Below are 19,036 nucleotides of genomic sequence, written 5' to 3'. Positions count from 1 at the left end.
AAAAGTGGTTACAAAATAAGGTTCCTCGCTTAATTTCCAGCGCACAATGGCCACCAAAATCTACGGATACTAATCCGTTGGACTATTGCGTCTATTTTCAAATTGAGGGATTCCAACCTATCCCTTCGCCCAATACCTAATTTAATACTTTTCGGTCAAATGTTGAACGCATTTTCAAAACACCAGCCAATCTCAATAACACAGATACCACAAGTAACCTAAATGCTAAATTTCAGAATTTTATCTTTATCACTTCACCCAACATCAAATCTAGTACCATTTAGTACTTTTCCTACAATTTCAGTACACATTTCCAAAACCAACACAACATCTCCGATTTCAAACAATATCTGTTTTCCGAATACCAAGTTGTACCAAACATAGTACTATTTAGTACTTTTCGTACAATTATAGAACACATTTCCGAAACCAAATCTCAATTTCAGATACCAACAGTGACATCTATATTAAATTTGAGGATTCCGGCCTTATCCCTTCACCCAACACCAAAACTAGTACCATTTAGTACTTTTCGCAGAGATATAGGATGCATTTTCAAACCACCGCCAAAACGCAAACACAGATAATCAAACAGAATCAGTAATCTAAACGTCAAATTTTAGAGTTTCATCTTTATCACGATTTGTACCATTCAGTACTTTTCGTACAATTATAGTACACATTTCCGTACAACCTTCATATGTCTAGGCTACACATGAACAGCGACCCTAATACCAAATTTCAGATGTCAAGCACTATCTGTTCACCCAATATCAAATTGTATCAAATATCAATTGTACCAATTGTGCTAAATTTAGTACTATCTGGTATTTTTCGTATACATGAGTACACACGTCCAAAACTACCTTCTTGCATCGGCTCCACTGCTCAATCTTGACTGCCATTCCAAATTTCAAGCTTCTAGCTTTAATCGTTTACATGATACGAAATGGTACTAAATGTAGTACTTTTCATATACTTATAGTGTGAATTTCCTAAAACACTATGACACATCCATCATATACTTCATCAGTAACCGTCGTTCCAAATTTCAGAGTTCTAGCTCTGCTGCTTCCTCAATTACAAAGGGTTCTATATTTAGTAGCTTTTAATACTTTTCTTACAATTCTAGTACGAATTTCCGAAAAGCTAGCCGTAGCTGACCTTTTTGTACGAAGAATGGCCCTCACATACAAAAGGTCGAAATTTTCAAAGAAAATATTTTACTGCATAGAAAAAGAAAGGATAATCCGATTTTGCTCCAATTTTGCAAATCCTAATATTTGTATCAGTACTAAGTCAGAATGGTCTACTCTATCAAGTAACTGCCCCACAAAGGGTCAATATTTTGAATAATTATATCTCTTATAAAATATGAGGTATGAGTCCGATTGTCTTCAAATTACACACATCGCAATATTTTCATTAACCCAAGATCTGGTGCTTAGACGTATCGATTCACTCCTTCTGGTACCTCCCTCACAAAGGGTGATAATTTTGAATATTTATAAATCTCATAAAACGCGTAAGTAAACATCCGAATCCATTCAGACATGGTACTTCTGAATATTTTCATCAACACAAGATCTTTTATAAAGATGGTAAATATCTGACTATTTCTTCTGGTGCTTCCCCCACGCAAAGCGTCAAAGCGACGCAAACCAAAACGATTATAAAATCCGAAATAAATATCCGATTCTCTTCACATTTCATACATCTCATTATTTCTATTAACACAAGATCCGCTGTGAAGATGGGTCATACCGGTCATTATTACTACTAACACAAGATCCGCTGGGAAGATGGGTCATACCGGTCAACTTCTTCTGGTACCTCCCCCCAAAGAGTCGAAATTTTATATAACCATGAAGCTCATAAAATTATTATCCGATGCCATTCAAACTTGGTGCATCTCAATATTTCCATCAACACAAGATATGGTAGAGATAGAAACATTTCTTCTGGTACCTCCCCCACATAGGGTTCAAGATTTTAAAAAACAAAACGCTCAAAGAAAGCGAAATAAGCATCCAACTTTCTTCAAATTTCATAAGTGCACACATTTTTGCTTACTCAAGATCTGTTGTGAAGATGATGTATATCTGTGAACCCTTTCTGTTACCTCACACCAATAGGGTCACAATTTTCAATACATTTATCTGTCATGACTTGCGAAACAAGTCAGCGATTCTTTACAACTTGCTATATCTAAATATTTATCTCAAGCAGAAACCTGAGATTAATATGGAATTTATGATTTTGCATAAAATTGAATCAAACTGTTCGATTTTCTTGTAATTTTGCCCATACCAATATTTTTATCTGTATCAGATGAAGTTTGAAAATGGAATACTTCGGTCGACCATATCTGGAACCTCACGCACATTTTAACATTTTCTAAAAATTACCACACATCTCATATAAGGTGAAGAAAGTAGTCGAAAGAGTCTAAACCTGGCACGTCGCAATATTATTATCATATTTATTTAAGTCCGATACGAAATGGACAATATAGGCCCGTCCTTCGGAACCTACTTTACAGAGGCTTAACAATATGAATAATCATATAAGAAGTTAAAATATATTTAAATAATCGAACAATACATGAGGGTATACATATGTCGGCAATACCAACGGACATTTATACCCCACACCACAAGGTGGTAAGGGTATTATGTCTTTGTGCATTTGTTTGTAACATGGAGATGGATGCGAGGTTGACCCATAGTTCCTTTTGATGATCTGCATAGAATCACATTTTGAGTCGATTTATGCATGTCCGTCCGTCCGTCTGTTCGTCTGTCCATGTATTTTCGTAAACAAAGTACTGTTCACATTTATTGCCCGATCCAGATGAAATTTTGCACAATCATTTGTTTGGCCCAAGGACGAACCCCATTGAAATTGGAGATAAACGGTCAAAATTTAGATATAGTTACCATATACATCTTCGTCCGATTCGGCTTTTATTGTGCACCAAACGTGTAATATCAACCCGAATAGTATGGAATTTTGCACACACAACCAAATTGGGCCTGAAAATAAGTATTCCAAATTTGATCGAAATCGGTTCAGATATAGCTATAGCTCCCATATATATTGTTCATCCGATTTGTTATTTTTGTCCTCCGCAGCCGTAATATGCACTCTGTAACAACAATATTTGGGGAAATATATCAAATGCAGCTCAGAAATACATTCGCTAAATTTTATCGAGATCGATTCAGATTTGGATATATCTCCCACATATATCTTTATCTAATTTCAAATTAATTTTGCACCCAATGGGCAATACAAGTCCGAATTTAAAAAATACAAATGATTCGGCATATTTAGTCCTTTGAACTTTAAATTATTATTAAAATCATAGCGTGTATGATAGAATTCTCCCATAAAAACTTTTAATTGTAACGTGAAGTTCAACTAAATTAGCAAAGTGGTGTAGGGTATCAATAAGTCGGCCCCGCCCGACTTTAGGACTTTCTTTACTGGTTTTTAACTTGTTATATATTTGTTTTAGAATACAATCCAGTATGAAACCGGTTACAAAGCAAGAATCACTTCATTTCTCATTTCACTTCGCTATTCGAACACTTTTTTGCTAGGTAAGTTTCTGTAGCCGGACCGGTCTATGTTTACTCTTTCTTTAGGTCCTTTAAATTTCAGCCACAACCCACATATGTCTGCATTTGTTTCATATTTATTTCTAAAAATGAATTTTTAATGGTTTTCTTTAACCTCCTTTGAAATCTTTATTGTTTTTCAAAATAGCCGACTTCTTTTTTTGTTGCTATTTTTTTAATACTCTTTTAATTTAATAGAGCATTCTAAGAGCCAGGCATGAAAAAGTGGTAGCCGGACTTAACGTTGTTTATATTCTTAATGGCCATCACCTCTGGCCACAAAGTTATGAGGTTTGTTGGTCATAAAGTCTATTGCATTTAAACGATTATAATGGGCGGCACATCATATTGCAAAACATTAAAAATGGCTATGAATGGCAAAATAAAAAGAAATGATAAAAAGGAGAAGAGGGAAAAATTAAAATTTCCTTTTTTAAACTCTTCTTTTTATGGCGATTAGCTCATAAATATGTATTATTTAATATAATGTTCGCATGGCATTGCTACCGCCTGTAAAATTGTATTTCTTTCAATGCCTGAAATAAATTAAAAGTCATATAGCGTAGAATGTATGAATGTGTCAAGGTAGCCAGACCAGCCATTCGGTAAAATTGTATTTTTCTAGTTAAGTGAACACTTCTACACTCACAGATTATTTGGTGTCCTTGCCTTCACATTCATTAGATCCTTTAATGCTTGAATTAAACTTTTCCCAAGTAATTAATTCATAGGTGTGACTATGTTCTCTTTTCATGTGACAGAAATGCCATTGAATTGTCCACTCTCTTTTTTTGGTTAAGCTTGGTTTGGGATTAAAAGCTTTTTGTCGTAATCTTAATAAATAGGAAAAAACACACACACGGTTCTAGTTCAACACATCGTAATGATGAAATCCAATTCCAGAACATTTAACATTTTAGGACTCTGTGGTTTTCTCATGTTCATTGTCAAGGACATTTTGGGTAATAAAATAAAAACAATATGTGGCAGGCACATTTGTACATACATATTTAACATATATGAATATATGTGTTTTGGTTGAGTGTGTGTGTGTGTGTTCTGCACGTAAGCAAAAACCCATAGTCATATTTGATAAATTTATCTATCCGAAAAGACACGTTTATGCTAAACATATGCAATGCTTGTCATACCGTGACATTGCTCGAGAAGATTAAACTGGACAAATGCGGCTGAAGGAAAGTGGTATGAGCAATATTTCTAATATAAGCGAACTGGCAAGTGGCCACAACTTCGTTTTTTATACCCTCCACCATACTATAGAGGGTATATTAACTTTGTCATTCCGTTTGTAACTCCTCGAAATAATCATGTCAGACCCAACAAAGTGTATATATTATTGATCAGCGTAAAATTCTAAGTCGATTTAGCCATGGCCGTCTGTCTCCCTGTCCGTCTGTCTGTTGTAATCACGCTATCTTTCGAATGAATTGATATAGATGGCTAAAATTTTGCACACATTTTCATATAGCCCCTATATAACGGTACCTCCCTATATTCGGTATTTTGAGGATTTTAGCGACCTTTTTCCCGGAAGTAATTTAAAATTTGGTATTTGAAGTTTAAAATGGATACTACACCCTTAGACACAAAATTTTCTGTGCAGGTCCACGTCTTCGTATAGCCCCCATATCACGGTACCTCCCTATATTCGGTATTTTGATGATTTTAGGGACATTATTCACCGGAAATGTTTCAAAATTGGTATTTAAAATTCGTAATTAATACTACAGTCTAATATAGAAAATTGTCTGTGCAAGTCCATGTCTTCGTATAGCCACCATATAATGGTACCTCCCGATATTCGGTATTTTGATGATTTTAGCGACATTATTCATGGGAATTGTTTCAAATTTGGTATTTAAAGTTCAAAATAGATACTACACCCTAAGACAGAAAACTGTCTTTGCGGGTCCAGGTCTTCGTATAGGCCCCATATATCAGTAGCTCCCTATATTCGGTATTTTGACGATTTTAGGTACAATACCCACCGAAATTGTTTGAGATGTGGTATTTGATGTTCGTAATGGATACTACACCCTTAGACAGAAAATTTTCTGTGCTGGTCCAGGTCTTCGGACAGCTCCAATATAACGGCACCTCCTTATATACGATATTTTGATGATTTTCGCTACATTATTCACCGTTTATTTCAAGTTTCGAATTTGAATATGGTAATGGCTTATGATAAACAATGTCTATGTTTGTCCACGTCGTTTAGACCCCAATATAACGGCTATTTTTTAAGGATTTTATTTCTTGAAAATTTCCAAATTCGTTGCAAATGGTGGAGGGTATTAAAAGTTCGGCCCGGCCGAACTTACTGCTTTTTAACTTGTTATTACTATGTCCAAAAAAAGTTAAGTTCATTTTCGAAATACTTTATATACCCTACACCACATAGTGGTAAGGGTATTATGTCTTTTTGAATTTGTTTGTAACAAACGTAAGCAAGCTAGATAGACCCATAGTTACTCTTGAAGACCTTCAAAGAATCAATTTTTGAGTCGATTTATGCATGGACTTACATGCTGTTAGTCCGCCTGTCCCTTTTTTGTGAAAGAAATTCAGGTCGCATTTACTATCCGATTGAGATGAAATTTTTCAAGCAATATTTGTTTGGTCAAGGATGAACCCTATTGAAAACGGCTCAAATTTAGATATAGCTCGTACATATATCTTCAAACGATTTCGGGTTAATTGTGCTCCAAATGGACAAAATCAGTACAAATGACCTGCATTTTTGGCAATTCCGACCGAACTCAGTCTAGAAGAAAGTACAGGCTGAGATAAAAAAAAAACTGCAACAAATTCAAAAGCCATAATTTTTACATTTATCTAAAATTTTATTGAATGAAGTGTCGGAGATAGCATCAAATTTTAGAATAAGTTTTAATTTGTTCGAATTGGTCATCCTTGGCACGAATTATGACCTGCAAACGGCGAATGAAACCGTTACACGCTGCCCGAATGTTGCTCTGCGGTAGTTTGGTCCATTCCTGGCGAAGCGCTTGCTTGTGGTGGTCGACACTTTCGTATTTTTTTTAGCGCTAACCTTGCTTTCAAAAATACTGTAGACACAATAGTCCAATGGATTGGTATCCACAGATTTTGGTGCCCATTGTAAGCTGGAAATGAAGCGAGTAACCATTCTTGGGTGGCGCGTGCTGAGTGTGATGGTGCTGAGTCCAAGGCTTTAATACACACTCTAGAATATTTTTTGTTCTTTTCGGCAGATCACCACTTTTGGCCAAGCGAAGCAACTCTTTAGCTCTATTGAGTCTATTTTCTTTCTGCTGCGGTGTAAGTTCTTGCACTTTTTGGAATTTCAATGGCTTTACCCCGAGCTCATTTTTCAATATTTGCCGAATGGAATATTACGATATGTTCAGCTCACGAGCCATTTTTCGGCCACTGCGACTCGGGTTTCGATCAAGTCGCTTCTTTACTTTTCGAACCATTTCTGCTGATGTTGCTGTTTTCTTCCATCCAGTGGCATCATAATAAATGACAAAAATTATCGCGAAAATATTCTGGAGGGTGTATTAAAGCCTTGGGCACGCAAACATTTTGGCCGCAGACCTTGGACATTCCAACGGGACTGAGCACCATCGAACTCAGCACGCGCCACCCAAGAATGGTTACAAAATAAGGTTCCTCGCTTCATTTCCAGAGCACAATTGCCACCAAAATCGACGAATACCAATCCTTTGGACTATTGTGCCTGGAGTATTTTGGAAAGAAAGGTTGGCACTAAAAAATACCAAAGTATCGATCACCTCAAGCAAGCGCTTCGCCGGGAATGGGCCAAAATACCGCAGAGCAAAATTCGGGCAGCGTGTGACGGTTCCATTAGCCGTTTGATGGCCATAATTCGTGGCAAGGGTGACCAATTCGAACAAATCTAAACTTATTCTAATTTTTTTTTTGCTTTAATTCAATAAAATTAAAAAAAATGTGAATGTATGACCTTTGACCTTGTTGCAATTTTTTTGTCTCACCCTCTATGGGAGCTATATCTAAATTTTAACCGATTATTTCCAATTTCAATAGGTTTCGTCCTTGGACCAAACAAATGTTTTGTGCCAATTTTTATATTGATCGGGTAATAAATGCGACATGTACTTTGGTTATGGAAATACGTGAACAGATGAACGAACAAACGGACGGACATGCATATATCGACTCAGAATGTGATTCCATGCAGATCATCAAAAGGAAATATGGGTCTAAATCGCTTCCTTCTCCATGTTACCAACAAATGCACAAAGACATAATACCCCTACCACTATGTGAAATCTAGTGCTTATCTCGCCTCTTATAAGAGTCATATTTATTCAAATTTTAACCCGTTGTGGGAGAGGTATCAGAATGAATGGTCCGACATATTCCATCTTCACTCAAGTACTTGTTTTGTACACATATTGGGATGTGCGATATTTGAAGGAAATCGGATGCTCATTTCGCATTTTATGAGAGTCATAATTATTCAAAATTTTGAACCTTGTCGGGAAGGTACCAAAACAAGTGATCCGATATATCATTACACCAGATCTTGTGTTAATAAGGGTATTGGAATGTGTGAGACTTGAAGACATTCGGACAAATACTTCACATTTTATAAGATTTTCAAACTTTTGTCCCTTTGTGGGGGAGGTACTCGATGGAGTGGGTCGATATTATCCATTTTCGCACCTGACCTACAACTAATACAAATATTAGGATTTTTGCAAAGTTTTCGCAAAATCGAATAATCCTTTCACTTTCTATGAGTTAAATTTTCTTTTCTTTTTAAATTTTGATCTTTTGTGAGAGTGGCCAGAGTGCCCGTCTCCAAACTCGATCTATGTTAGACTATAATACTAAATTTCACCAAGTTTGGATCAAATTGGATATTCGAGAGTTAAGGTAAGCACCAGCCAGGCAGACAAGTTGGGTTTTTGGAAATTTGTACTAAAATATACTAAAAATTTAAAACATTTTATTGAACAAACGGTATGAGTCAGAATGGAAATTAGGAATGAGAATCATTGGTAGAGTGCAGGATAGATGTACCAAAGGGTTTTTGGAAATTCGAGCTTTAATGATACCATTTGTGAACGGATAGAACTAAATACTTGAAATTTGGTATGAGAATCAAGGTTGGAAAGTATGTTTCATAAAAGATTGTGGTTTTGGAAATGTGTAATAAGTGTGCGAACCGTACTAAATGGTATTAAACTTGGTATAATCAGGATTAGGGTGAACGGTTGAAGCTGCAACTTTGCAATTTTGTATAGGGGTTCCTGTCCGTGGTAAATTTGTGATTCTATAAAAATATTCTACCTGGGTGAATAGATTGGCAAAAAAATAAAATTGTCCATGCAAATAGTGCAAAATATATCTAAATAGCATTTTTCCCGGAGTTAAAAAAAAAATATTTAAAAAATTAATTGTTAAATATTTATACCCTACAACACTATGTGTTGGGGGTATTATAAGTTTGATTGGGCCAAAAATCATGTAACACCTCGAAATATTGGTTTCCCACATAGGAAAGTATATATGGATCTTCCTATCTCGCCGAGCTGAGTCGATCTAGCTATGTATGTCCGTCCGTCCGTCCGTCTGTCCGTCTGTCCGTCTGTCCATGTTAATTTGTAATCACTCTACAGGTCGAAGTTATGGCCCGATCTTCACGAAATTTAGAATGGAGGTCGGGCTAGGGTCAGAATATAACCCTATTTCTTTTGGAGATGATCGCATAATATTTAGGGGTTGAAATGGACCAAAAACTGAAAAAATTCCTGATTTTGCAGTTGCTCTACAGGTCGCAATTATAGACCAATCAAAGCGGAAGTTAGCATGGGGCTAGAGCTTAGGATTGGGCAGAAGCCTTCCAATTTTGATGGTCATCGGGTAATATTTAGTGGGTGGAAAAGGCTGTGACATTTGTGTTAAATAAAATCAAATTTTCCATTAAACCGCGAATGTTTTTAATCCCGGGGAAATCACAAATCCTGACCATTACGTAGATGCCGATAGTAAATATTTCGGATATGTATATATATACAAAGGAAGGGGGATGATAGCTAAAATGCTTATATCTCAATAATGGCTGGACCGATTTTGACAAATTTTGTCAATCCAGAATGCTCTCATGGCACAAAAGGATAAAATCTAAAAAGAAATGCATAAAAAGACGCCTGTAATGATGTTAACATACATTTTTAGTATTTTGTGACATATTTTTATTTTTTCATATTTTTTATCGCATGCGATTTTTTCAATTTGACTTTTAATATTGAAGTGTACATTTTGTAGTATTTTTTCACCTTACAACACAGGTTGGGGATATTGTATACATGTTGCAATTATCGTCCGATCCTCACAAAAAGGGTAGGTTTAGGTCAGAATGGCTAGGCCTATTGTTTTCAAAGATGGGGGTTGAAATTGACCAACAATGTTCCTTATTTTGTAGCCGTTATAATACAAATAGAAACCAAAGGATACAAAACCTCGCATGAAGTTAGAGTTTAGGACTCTGAGTAGAATGGACCACTACTTTGTGTAAAAAATACCAGCATTACTTACAGGCGATATCCGATGATAGCCAAATATCGTAGACTAGAAAATTATATAGCTAAGTCTAAATTTGGAGATTCAGAGGGGACTCTTGCTTTTGGAGGTGGTTCAAATGAACCAAAAACAGAAAAAAATTCCTGATACACAATTGAAGCCATTCGACATGCCTGGAAAGAGCGATAAGGACAGGGAAGAATTCTAGCATTTTTGCACAACAACTAACAACACGACATATTTCGTAAATATTGGGCAAATGTCCTTGTTCAAAATGCTAAGGGTAATATCTGTGCAGTGCTCCGTGACATAGTTTCAAAAGCGAAATCTTCCAAAATGGATTAGGACTTAAGAGGGCTTCTAGCATATCGTTGTGTTGTGGGGTATCACATGGTCGGCCCCGCACGACTATAGCCTTTGCTTACTTGTTTTGTAATATTTTGGACCCAAAGTCAGACCTATATTGGTGTGCAATGCAAATTTTAGAAAATTAATTTCCTTTGTCTTTACCATTTTTTTTTTCAAACAACCAACTCTTCCTAACTTTGAAAAATTGACAAAATGATTAGATATCAGATCATTCAATATATTTCAAAAAACTAAAAACAAAAGTTCTCCGTGAAAATGGAAAAATATTCATGTTCACAAAAGTGACATGTTTGGGAAAATAAAAACTTTATTTGACAAGTCTGTAACGAGTTTTGCACAAAAGTTTGTTCTTCCCCAAAACTACATCCACTCTCAATGTATTTCCCCATGAACTGGTTAAAAATGCCTCAATTCAATTAGAAAGAAAAGAAAAGTTTTTTTTACGCTTTAACTTTATTGCCTGCCAGCCAAAGAATGTGGCTTGGAAGCGTTTTTCATGTATACACATGACTCGCGCTCTTCCGTCTTTCGTGGCAAACGAAAACTGCAGGCAAATCGCCTCAAGTTTGGTGCATAAAGTGCGCGTCCATTTCTCAATAGCTGGAGGGGATGGCGAAAAAGGAAAAAAAAAACAAATAGACAACAGGAAAAGCAACAAAACTGAACCACCGGTGTAAAACCTATACCTCTGGTCTACCCGAATGCAGATAAATGACCCAAGGCAAGCCAATAAATGACAGCTGCATAAAAAACAAGTTTTGTTTTCCTTAAATGCCAGCTCTTGAATTTCATTGCAAAAAATGTAAAAAAAAACAACGAAATAAAGGATGGATCACATTCTTGTCGTCGTTGGTGTTATTCTTGTTGTTTCCTTTTTAATTTTCATTCTCAAAGAGACTTACCTGAAACTGACAATTTCAGCGATGTTTCATTAATGGACCGGCCTTTTTTTCATTCTGGCTCAAACACTGTTTTCGCCCATTCTGGTATTCTGAATATTGAACATACATGGAAAATTCTGTACACTTTTTATTCCTTATCCGTTGACTTGGTGTATGGGTGCTACTTCATTCATTCCAGTAGGGAGGTATGTCTGCAAGAAAATAAGAAAAAAAATAATAGAAAAACCAATGAATACATGAAAGGCGATATGAAAGGAGGCAAATGATAACAAATACCATATTTCTGAGTACAAGCATAGGTATCGATTTTTATTGAATTCATGAAATATTGACTTTTTAAAATGAATCTTAATAATAGAGGGTCACAAGTAGCAAATAACAAGAACATGGTCAATGAACTGCGTCACAAGTTCAGTCATGAAATAGTGATTGAAGTGTAGTTAATATAAAATGTTGTTCCATTGATATGTCTATTAAGGAAATTTCGAAATATTCAGGGAATTATTTAAGATTTTAAGACATTGTTGGGGAGGTACTGGAAAGAGTAACCCAATATTAGTCAAATCATTCTTGTACCTCCCCCACAAACATTTTGAATGAAAAAATGCATATATATTTGTTATAAAATGAATCGACTACCATATAAAGTCCAATTTGTTCCGTCATATTATTTTTATCAGACAGATGCTAAATGGCAAGAACCACATATTGGCGGTATCAAACTCTATAAAATATCTGTAACTCTATTAGTAATATTGGCTTATTAAAAAGGCCACCCCTCATTTACAAAGATTATATAAGCAACCAGTTGTAAACAGAGAGAGATAGAGAGAGACAGCGACAGCTTAATATATAGTGGGAGACTCCCAGATCTGTTAGTTCGTATAGCCAAGCTAGCCTGTCCTTCTATCGCCAAGCTAGCCTGTCCTTAATAAAAAAAGTCTTACTGGTCTCCAGCTCGTCTACAGGAGGCATAGACTCTTTGATACTTCAGCTCGTCTGCAGGTGGAGTTATACTTCTTGAACGTGAAGTTTATCCGCAGTGAAAATAACACTCTTAACCTCGCCTATACAGAGATAGACTCCCTGAGCCTGCAGCTCATTTGTGGGAAGAGAAAGAACTATTAGCTAGGCTATAAGCAAATAAACACGCTAAACAGAGGAGGAAAATCTCTCTGAGCCTTCAGGTCGTCTGCTACAGATAGACGTCTCATTGATCCATTACCTCGTGCATATAGATATTAGGAAATACCCGCTGCTTCTTCAGCGAAAAAACACCTTAAAATTTTAAATTAATTACCATTTAGTACTTTTCGAAAACTCATAGTACGCATACCCTTCATCCACCTTCGTCTCTCAACTATGGACACCAACAGTGACAGGATTCCACCTCTATTCCTTCACCAAATACCAAATTAAGTACCATTTAGTACTTTTCGTACAATTATACTATACATTTCCAAAATCACCCATATATCTTAATTTCAGATACCAGCAGAGATCTTAATATTAAATTTGAAGATTCCAGCCCTTTCCCATTGCCCAATACAAAATTTAGTACCAATTGGTACTTCAAAACGCATTTCCAAAACCACTCCCAAATACCAACCTCAGATCCCAACGGATATCTAAATATAGAATTTCAGATTTTTATATTTATCACTTCACTGAATACCAAATATTATAATGTTCAGTACTTTTCGAAATATTATAGATCACATTTTCAAAACAATCTCCATATCTCAATCTCAGATACCAACAGTGCCCTTAATATCCAATTTGAGGATTCTAGATCTATCCTTTCACAAAATACCAAACAGACACCAACAGTGGCATATATATCGCAATACCAAATTTAGTAATATTCAGTATTTTTCGTACAATTATGGTACACATTACCAAAATCACTTCCATATCTCAATTTCAGATACCAACAGAGATCTCAATAACAAATAAGAGGATTCCAGCATTATCCCTTCACTAAATACCAATTATAGTACCATTAAGTACATTTCGAACTAATATAGGACAAAATTTCAAAATTCTAGCTTTAACCGTTTCGTCTGTGCGTTGAATCTACATCAGTCACTTATTTTTAATATACATACAGAAAGACTACCATCAGAGAGATAATCGGACCTGAATCGAACAATTTTTTGCAAGAAGAGAACATGCTTATCGAAAACCCCTATTGTTAAGTTTCATCTAATTTGATTGGAAATTGTAGCCAAAATACCGAAAATCTGAAGGTACCGTAGACACATATTCCAATTCGCCATCATATATACAAAAATTTGTGCCCCATTTCAAACCTCTAAATTAAATAATGTGAATCCAGTCGTGATTAACGCTAAAATTTTGTTCGCTGATCAAGAATATATATTTGTTTTGGGGCTCCGATAAATATCTCGAATTTTACCGATTTTTTTTTAAATTTGGAATTTAAATGTCGTAATGGAAACCTAGTCTTATGGCAGAAAATTGCTTATACAGGACCCTTCAGCCTATAGCCTTTGCTTACTTGTATATGTAAAAAAGTTGTTCAGGCGAACTTATGCTACCGGATGACTCCTTGAGTCTCCTATCTATGGCAAAAATACAACGCAAGCAATACACTGCAAGGACCTGCGAAGGGACTTCTTATTCGTAGGGTTTCTATTAATGAAAGTTTACCCCAATGCCTTCCAAACCTTAATTCTCATGTCAACAACAAGAAAATCATCCAAGTTAATTGTTAATAAACAATTTCCATAAAGTGTTTGTATTTAAATAACATAGTTCTAATTGCAAGACTATGTACTCGGGTCCCCTTCCTTGTTGAATGTACGTGAGTGTGTGTGTGGCCACATATTACACTTACTGTTGTGGTAGTGGTAGTTGGCACACATTTTCCCCTTGTTTATTCACATTCAAGGTTTTCTCCACATCTCTTGACCAAACAATTATAAGTAAAGAAATCTCTAAAGTGCATGAAATGAAAATGTTGCCAGTTTTGTGGGGTGTGTGTGTGTGTGTGCTGTGTGACGAGAGGGTGACTTATGTAATATTTATATAAAATGTAGCACATTTTTTAAGAGTCACAAAAAATTATTTTCTTGACAGGATTATTTTAAAACTAAGGCATCAATTGATAAGAAATTCTTTTTCGTCATTATGCCCGTAAAATGATTTCCTCGACGAATTATTTTTAGCATACCTGTTAGCTTCTTTTGTATCTCAGCGCTCAACATGTGTGTTAGTGTGTGAGCGTTACTTGAGAATAGCTCTTAAAATACTAATTTAAATTTACACGTATATACGTATATACATTCATACATACATACATGTAAACCTACATTCATACTTAGATACGTATGCATGTATCTGTTGCATACACCTACAACGGAATTTGAGCGAAAAAAAATAATTTGTTTACTTTCCTTTCAAAAGCAAACAATGCACAGAGAAGCAAACAAAGATAATCATTTTTCAAGGTGGGTATTAAAATAATTTCCCATGCTTAGGATGTTTTTGTAGAGATTATCACATTTAAAGGTGAGAAAGCATTACAACATACACAGACACACACACACACACACACACCGACTAGAAATTCTTTGCCATTATTAAACGATGTTTACTTTTGCATTACTCTTCGTCTTTGTTTAGCAGAATGGAGGATATAAAAACGGTATAAATCGTCACGAGGGAGCAATTTTGTACTTAGCATCTTCATACCGGCAATGTGGAGAAACATTCGTCGATTTATGTTATTTTAGGTCTAAGAAAAAATATAAATGTTTCTTTAAGGAGAATTTTACATTATATTTTAAATTGTTTACAATTTAGGAATAAATGTTTAAATTCAATTATCATGTAGGTCAAAATTAATCATACCCTCCAACATTATGTATTGGGGGTATTATAAGTTGAATTGGGCCAAAAAAAAAAAAAAAATAGTAACGAAAGTCTTAAAGTCAGGCGGGGTCGACTTTATGATACCCTACGCCACTTTGCTAATTTAGTAGAGCTCGAAAAGTTTTTGTGGGAGAATTCAATCATACACGCTATGATTATAATTATAATTCAAAGTTCAAAAGACTAAATATGCCGAAGCATTTGTATCTTTTAAATGTATTGCCCATTTGATATATATGGGAGCCATATCCTAATCTGAACCGATCTTGATAAAATTTGGCATGGATATTTCTGAGCTGTATTTCATATATTTCCATGAATATCGCTGTTACGGAGTGCATATTGAGGCTGTGGGTAACAAATATAACAAATCGGACGAACAATGTATATGGGAGCTATAGCTATATCTGAACCGATCTTCACCAAATTTGAAATACTACTTTATAATGCCCTACACCAATTTGCTAATTTAGTAGAGCTCCGCATAACAATTAAAAGTTTTTATGGGAGAATTCAATCCTACACGCTATGATTATAATTTAAAGTTCAATGGATTAAAGATGCCGAAGCATTTTTATCTTTTAAATTCGGACCTCTATTGCCATTTGGTGCACAATTAATTTGAAATCAGATTAAGATATATATGGGAGCTATATCCAAATCTGAACCGATCTGGATAAAATTTACCAAAGATATCTGTGAACTGTATTTGATATATTTCCCTGAATGTCGCTGTTACGGAGTGCATATTACGGCTGTGGGTAACAAATACAACAAATCGGATGAGCAATATATATGGGAGCTATAGCTATATCTGAACTGATCTTCACCAAATTTGGCATACTAGCTTCTAGACTCAATTCGGTGCCAAATTCTATGCCATTTGGACAAATATTAAAAGTTTGGTGCACAATTAAAGGTAAATTGGACGAAGTTATATATGGGAGATATATCCGAATGCGTACCGATCTTGATAAAATTTAGCAAATGTACTTCTGAGCTGTATTTGATATATTTTCCGAAATATTGTTGTTGCATAGTGCATATTACGGCGGCGGTGGACAAAAATAACAAATCGGATGAAACATATATATATGGGAGCTATAGCTATATCTGAACTGATTTCGATCAAATTTGGCATACTTATTTTCAGGTCCAATTTGATCGTACGTTCAAAATCCATGCTATTCGGGCTGATATTACACGTTTGGTGCACAATAAACTGCAAATCGGACGAAGATATATATGGGAGCTATAACTAAATATTGACCGATTATCTCCAATTTCAATAGGGTTCGTGCTTGGGCCAAACAAAAGATCATTGCAAAATTTCATCTGGATCGGGTAATAAATACAAACTGTACTTTGTTCACAAAAAGACATGGATAGACGGGACATGCATAAATCGACTCAGAATGTGATTCTATGCAGATCATCAAAAGTAACTATGGGTCTATCTCGTTTCCTTTTGCCTATTACAAACAAATACACAAAGGCATAATACCCTGGCCACCTTGTGGTGTAGTGTATAAAAAGCCGTATAATGTTTCTATCTCACAGAGCTGAGTCGATCTAGCTATTTATGTCCATCCGTCCGTCTGTCCATGTTAAATTGCAATCACCCTACAGGTCGCAATTATGGGGGTTACGGGGTTGAAATGGGCCAAAACCAGATCTAAATATTAAACTATAGACCAATCGACATGGAATTTTGCATGGTGCTGGGAAGAAGCCTACCAATTTGGCGGGTTTAAAAAATTAAATAAATAAGAAAATATCGATCAAATATTTTTAATTTTACAAAATACACGAAATGGTCACCTCTGAACGTTACATTGATGCTAATCAGTGATATCGCATGTATAGCAAAATATATACAATCTTACGAACCAAAGAAGGGGATATTAGTTCGACAACCTATAACTGACAATAATCATCAATTCAGAATGACATTTTAGCAGAAAAGAATAAAATCTACAAAAATTGCATAACTAGATGTCTGAAATGGTTTTGAATAACTATCAGCACGACAGGGGCATAAATATGGGGTCAACCAGTAAGGAAAAGTCGGGCGGCGCTGACTATATGATACCCTACACCACTATGCATAATTAGAAGAGCTCCCGTAACAAAAGAATTTATTTGAAGTAGATCATATCACCTATCAACATTAGGCTTTAGAGCAGTTATAATTTGGTTTCAGGGGGAATTAATATTTGGGAGGCATATACAATTCTGAATCGATTTTCACTAATTTTGACGGAGACACTTTAATCGTATAACCAAATAACATTGCTATAGCGTGTAGGATATTATTTCGAGAAGGATTATATTAAAAAATATACATTGGACCCGAGTTCCACAAAATAGAAACGTACGTCTCAAAATTCACTCCATTTGGGCTGATATTTTGCACAATAAACCTGAAATCGGATTAAATATACAGGGTTGAGATGAAAAAAAACTGCAACTAACTTCAGACTGCTGTCATTTCTAAGCCATTCTTCCCACAGCTGTTAAAATTATTCCAGTGACAGCTCAATATATTTTTTGCAAGCATGCAAAAGCATTTTGGTGAGCATTTTTCAGAAAAAAAATTATTCGTGATGGAATTCAAGCGTCATAGCGTGATTTCATTATATTTGTATGGAAAACCACAATTGGCTATCGTTAGAGCACTCCAGCGTTTAAATGTGAATAAATCTTTTGTGTCTCGTTCCATAGCTCGTTACCGTGATGCTGGTAGCGTAGCCCGACGTCAAGGAAGTAGACGGAAGGAAACAGCAACATCAGCAGAAATGGTTCGAAAAGTAAGGAAGCGACTTGATCGAAACCCGCGTTGCAGTGGCCGAAAAATGGCTCGTGAGCTAAACATATCGCCATATTATATTGAAAACTTAGCTCGGCGTAAAGCCATTGAAATTCCAAAAAGTGCAAGAACTTACACCGCAACAGAAAGAAAATAGACTCAAAAGAGTTAAAAAGTTTCTTCGCATGGCCGAAAGTGGTGAACTGCGAATTTGATTTTCTCCGATGAGAAAACATTCGTTGTGCAGCAGTTTGTAAACAACCAAATTTATCGTGTTTACTTGCCAAAGAGGTCAGCTGAAAATGTGCACCTTCGATTGGCCACCAGAACTCAAACGCCGGCCATGGTGATGGTGTGGGCCGTCTTAACAGCCGATGATCGCTCTCCGCTCGTATTAATCGACCGTGACATCAGAATAAATGCCGAATATTATCGCGAAAATATTCTGGAGGGTGTCTTAAAGCCGTGGGCACGCAAACATCATTTCCAGGGCATAATGGCCACCACAATCTCCGGATACCAATCCCTTGGACTATTGTGTCTGGAGTATTTTGGAAAGCAATGTTGGCACTAAAAAAACAATGTCACCTTAAGCAATCGCAGAGCAACATTCGGGCAGCGTGTGACGGTTTCATTGGCTTTTGAAGGTTATAGTTCGTGCCAAAGGTGACCAAGTCGAACATATCTAAACTTATTCTAAAATTTTATGCTATTTCCGACATTTTTTGCTTTCATTCAATAAAATTTAAATGTTAAAATTATGGCGTTTGGCTTTGTTGCATTTTTTTGTTATCTCACCCTATATGTGCCAAAATCAACTTTATTTGGACTGATATTAATGATTTGCTTTCTGCGAAGAT

General features: G+C 35.7%; 1 protein-coding gene across 1 annotated transcript in view; it reads right to left on the bottom strand.

Moving 5' to 3' along the window:
• The window catches only part of LOC131801037 (uncharacterized), a 319,586-nt gene that overhangs the window by 85,868 nt on the left and 214,682 nt on the right, over positions 1 to 19,036 (bottom strand). The window contains exon 3 of the mRNA XM_059118997.1: positions 11,471 to 11,661. The gene's annotated coding sequence lies outside the window, so the exon portion shown is untranslated. The remainder of the gene's footprint in view (positions 1 to 11,470; positions 11,662 to 19,036) is intronic.

The sequence above is a fragment of the Musca domestica genome, unplaced genomic scaffold (genome assembly GCF_030504385.1).
Source record: "Musca domestica strain aabys unplaced genomic scaffold, Musca_domestica.polishedcontigs.V.1.1 14, whole genome shotgun sequence".
Lineage (NCBI taxonomy): Eukaryota > Metazoa > Arthropoda > Insecta > Diptera > Muscidae > Musca > Musca domestica.
This window is presented reverse-complemented; position numbering and strand designations above follow the sequence as displayed.